The sequence below is a fragment of the Chiloscyllium punctatum genome, chromosome 26 (assembly GCF_047496795.1).
Source record: "Chiloscyllium punctatum isolate Juve2018m chromosome 26, sChiPun1.3, whole genome shotgun sequence".
Taxonomy (NCBI): Eukaryota; Metazoa; Chordata; class Chondrichthyes; order Orectolobiformes; family Hemiscylliidae; genus Chiloscyllium; species Chiloscyllium punctatum.
Genome location: NC_092764.1, coordinates 12679996 through 12685296, shown reverse-complemented (window position 1 = coordinate 12685296; position 5301 = coordinate 12679996). Strand labels below are relative to the sequence as shown.

Below are 5301 nucleotides of genomic sequence, written 5' to 3'. Positions count from 1 at the left end.
AACTGTGCGTGGTAAGGTGGGACTGGAATCGGATAGGTGCGTAGTTAATGCAAGAGGTTTGATAAGATAAGGTAAGAGTACACATAGGCGCAATGGCAAAAAACACTACAACAAACTCAATGCAACTTGGATTTAGCCAGAAAGAGTAAGATTCAGCCTTCTGTTATAAGCTTTATAATCCAGTACATCAGTTAGACAATTTTAAGCCTTCACAGAATCCCTACAGTGTGGAAACTGGCTATTCAGCCAACAAGTCCACATCAACCCTCTAAAGAGCATCCCACCCTGTCCCTACAACTCTGCACCTCCCATGGCTAACACACCCCTGAACACTGTAGGTAATTTAGAGTGGTCAATCTACCTGACTTGGACATCTTTGGTACTGTGGAAGAAACTGAGCACCCAGAGGAAACCAACACAGACACAGGGAGAATATGTAAACTCCACACAGACAGTTGCCCAAGGCTGGAATTGAACCCGGATCCCAGGCAGCAGTGCTGACCTCCGAGCCACCATGCTGCCCCTCCACTTCCTATGAGTAGATTTGCCGTCCCAGATTGAGTAAAGTATCTTCTGAGGATTTCCAGGCAAGAAACCCATCACTTAAACGGGGCTTCATCCAGCCTCCTTCTAACGATGTAGATGAGGATAATAGTCTCCTTTTCTCTCCCAGTCCAATGCTCCCAGGTTTAGCTGGCACAGTGAGTGGGAGAGATCCCAGAAAGGGCAAAACCGAAGTAAACACCTGCAAATAGGAGAACAAAATCTCAAATAAATCTGCTCATAAACAGAGGTGACAAATAGAGATTAACAGTTATTTAGGAGATTTTCTCTGGTATATTAATATGGAAATGAACAGCAGAATTTAAGCATGCTAAATTTGCATTTAAATAGATTTTATATATGTAAGATTTGCATACAGTTCATCTCCACTTATTTATAAACTTGGCATCACAAAAATTTCCATTCTAAACAAGGTTAGCGAATAAGAATATTTCTCCCTCCCCTCAACAATCAGTGCGGTTATAATTTTACTATGCCTATTACAATGCCACAATAAGATCAGCCTTTAAATCAGCTAATGTAATCTGCATGTGGTAATGCAAGTCAAAGGCAATATTTTCTCATTTGCCGATTGTCTATGAGATTGCATTGCTTTGTCAATCACTCAGTACAAATTCAAATAAAGCCAACCAGACCCGAATACAAGCTGGCTCACAGCATTCCAAAGTGTATGGTACACTGCTGGACCAACCACATCTTATGGGTGTGCAGCATTGGCTGGAAGAGTAGTGGAGGCATGCTAGGGAGTCTCAGATAAAATACCATGCAAGGATCTGGGGATAAAGCAGTTGGTTAGGACGAGACAACATGATCATTTGAAGTGCCAGTGCAGAGCTGGTGGCACGAATGGCAGAGTACAGCAGCATTGAATGATGCTCCTTACTTGGTTTTCCAGGATATGGAGGTTTCTCATCTCGACAGGAGCTGGCCTTTGCCTGAAGGTGCCTGGATTCCCTCCTTGTCAGGGGTGAGCAGCCGAATGTCTGGTTTTGGATCTCTCCGTCATACAATTGGTCCATTTCCTCTTGAAATGAGACAAAGAAAGGGATTCAGTGAGACGACTGTGGTTGGTGCTGGTGGGGGGAAAGATGGTGAAATGTCCCGAGTGAAAGAAGGCTTTGTGAGGCTGGGGAGCGGGCTGGGTAAAACAGAGTGGGAAGATATTGCTAGCCACAGTGAGGAGACAGAGAATGAGACTTGTTTGGAGGCTGGTGCTGTCACAGAGATCGAGTAAGTGTGATGCATCAGACAGAAGGTGCTGGCATTTACCTGGAGTTGCAGAAAAAGTTAATGACCTCTTTCCTACAGTGTTTGGTGCTTTTCTGGAACATGGAGTCTGCAGTGAGTTGATTTGATTTGACTTGACTTATTATTGTCACATGTACCAAGATTCAGTGAAAAGTATTGATTTGTGTTCTATCCAGGCAAATCATACCTTACATAATTATATCAGTGTAATAGAACAGAATGCAGAATATAGTGTTACAGCTGCAGAGACGTTGAAGAGAAAGATCTACTGTAATATTTGAGAGGTCCGTTCATAAGTCAGATACAGTAGGGAAGAAGCTGCTCTTGAATCTGTTGATACGTGTTTTCAAACTTTTGTATCTTCTACCCGATGGAAGGGAGTGAAAGGGTGTATAACTGGAGCGGGAGTTGTTTTTGATTATTTTGGCTACTTTCCGAGGCAGCAGGAAGTGTAGATGGAGTCATTGAAAGGAAGGTTGGTTGTTGTGATGGACTGGGCTGCATTCACTCTCTGTAATTTCTTGTGGTCTTGAGCAGAGCAGTTACCATCCCAAGCTGTGATTCATCCAGATGGGGTGCTTTCTATGGTGCATCCACAAAAATTGGTAAGAGTCTTTGTGACATGCCAAATTTCCTTAACCTTAGGAGGATGTAAAGGTATTGGTATGCTTTCTTGATTGTAGTGTTGACATGGATGAAGCAGGACAGCGAGCTGGTGATATTTACTCTCGACCTGGGTGACAACCTTGGACGAGGCTGGCAGGATTGAAAGCTGAGGTCTCCCTTGCCAGTCCTGTGTGCAGGAACTCTGGGGGATTCTGACATTCGTGAGTACCTCTGCCGACAGGGAGCAGGTGAATCTGACAAGCAATGCACCATAGGAGGGAGTGCCCAGGTATGAGGTGAGCTTGGGGTGATAAGTCAAGAAAGTTCACTTGGCCTTGTTTTGTAAATTGTCAAAGGAGCACTATTAAATATCACATGACATCAAACTACATGAGCTGATACGACAGAGAGGTGGGTTTTCCTCTCTGTACCTGCGTGGAGGAAAGAGAAGTAGAGGATTTTGAGATTTTACAAACGTGGCAATTGAAGGCACTGAAATCAATGATGAAGCCATTATAACTGGGAATGCACAAGTAGTCAGCATTGAGGAACATAGATATCATGGAGATTATAGGAATGGATGAGGTTAAAGAGACACCATAGATAGATTTGATAAGAGAGAGAGAGAGAGAGAAGCCAGTTTGGGTGGTGGAGTGGAAGTGCAGATCAAAAAGACATGGCCTTAACAAGATTAGGAGCTGGAGTAGGTTATTTGGCAACTTAAGCCTTCCCCACCATTTGTTAAGGTCATGATATCAACTGTCTTCTTAAATGAGCTGCTTTGCTTCTCTCAGTAGCAATTATTGTTGCTGGAGAGCAGATCGGTTTTACAGTTTGGGGAGGGGTGAAAGTGCTGGACACGGGAGGAAAGAAGGATCCAAATATTAACAGTTTTCCATGAATAACCATTAATTTGCCACTTACTATGTTAAAATCCACAGTCAAATCCAATCTCTGGTCTCAGCAACAAGCCTCCAACCTCCTGACTCACAGCAAGACATACAGAAATGAAAATATCCCATAAAAATAACAGAGCTCATGGGATTCCATGTCTCACCTTTGTGTCAGAGGTCACATGTTGAAGAATATTGAGAATAACACCTTGGTTCTCAAAGCAGTACTGAGGGAGTGTTGGCTCTTTTGGGTGAGAAGCTAAATTGAGATTGTGCCAGCTCTCCCAGCTGGATGCTAAGATTCTGAAGTAATTATTTTTCAGCATTCTGGCCAATTGTTATCCCTCAAAAGACATCCTGAAAAATCTGATGATATATTATTATTTCCTTGCTAATTATGAGTCTTCACTATGTGCAAATTAGTTAGTACAGCCTCCCTTACATTGACAGTCGAAGAGTGTGGTGCTGGAAAAGCATAGCCGGTCAGACAGCATCCAAGGAGCAGAGGAATCAATGTTTCGGGCATAAACCTTTCATCAGTAATGAGGCTTGTGGGCCAAGGAGGCAGAGAGATAAGAGATAAGAGAGAGTGAGTGTGTGTGTGTGTGTAAATGTTTTGGGACTATAAAATGCACTATATTCTATGGAGCAATGGTAGCATTGTGGTGATGCCTCTACAGTGGTAATCAAATAATGCAAACTAATATTCTAGGTTCATGTCTCACCACAAAAGCTGTTGGCCTTTACATTACATTAATAAATCTGGAATTGAAAGCTTGTCTCAATAATGTTAATCTTGAAACAAATCATTGATTATTGTTAAAAACTCATCTATATCCCTTAAGGAGCTGCCATCTTTGCCTGATCTCGTTTACATATGACTCTTTGATGCTCACAATGTAGTTGACTCTTAATGGCCTCGCGATCCACTCAGTTCAGGTGCAATTAGGGATGTCCCCCAAATGCTGTTGTCTGAATGTCCACCCCTCATAAGACTTCGTTTGAAAAAAATGCATTTCCTTTCTTTCTTCTGAACTGAGGGTGTGAGATAATGACAATAATCACAGTGTTTCTGGGGACTGTTCACAATGAAAATCTGCTCAGCAATATTTCTGATCAAGTTCTGCTGTTCTACAATGTGCCTCGCTCTTTGTGACTGAACAGGAATATCACAGTCGCATAAATTTTAAAATTACTTCCAAGGGATAGATTACTTCAGCATTTTATCGCAATCAGTATTTATTCTATTGTAAATTTCTGTATTCACCCCAGGTAAAGAAAGTCATTGTTGAGGAATTCATTTTTCTGTTGCATCTAATATCAGCATTATGTGCTCCAGTACCAGGATTTTAGAATTAATTTGTCTTATGCCTCCTTTCATTCACAATGAAATACCTTAAGATGTATCACAGAATGGTGAGAGATGTCTCCTCTAAGGTTCATCCTTGTGTCAGAACTATAAAGAGAGAAAGGGCCAGTTGTAAGGCTTTGAGTATTCTATAATATCATTATATTGAGTTCTGAGGAAGAATGTTATTGTCCATATTTTGCCTTTACAGATGCTGATAGATCTAGATCTGTGATGGATTTCCAACATCTACTGTTTTCATCCACTGTATGCTGACGTGGAGTGCACATTGTAAATGTTAAGAGTATCACAATTAGAGTCATACAGTCACACAGCATGGAAACAGCTCCTTCAGTCCAATTTGTCCAGACCTAGCAGACATCCCAGTCTGACTCAGTTCTATTTGCCAGCATTTGGCCCATATCCTTCTGAACACTTCCTTTACGTGTACCCATCCAGATGCCTTTTAAATGTTGGAATTGTACCAGCCTCCACCACTTCCTCTGGCAGCTCATTCTATACATGTACCACCCTCCGCAGGAGAAAGTTACTCCTCTTGTCCTTTTTAAATCTTTCCCCTCTGATCTTAAACCAATACCCTCGTGATTTAGGTACCCCCACCCGAGGAAAAGGACCTTGGCT

General features: G+C 42.0%; 1 long non-coding RNA gene across 1 annotated transcript; it reads right to left on the bottom strand.

The window, feature by feature from the left end:
* Window positions 1-275: 275 nt before the first annotated feature.
* LOC140496155 (uncharacterized) lies at window positions 276-4757 on the bottom strand. The gene is made up of 3 exons (XR_011964183.1): window positions 4707-4757; window positions 1448-1588; window positions 276-745 (listed from the first exon to the last, which is right to left on the bottom strand). It is a non-coding gene; the product is annotated as an uncharacterized lncRNA (long non-coding RNA).
* Window positions 4758-5301: the final 544 nt, after the last annotated feature.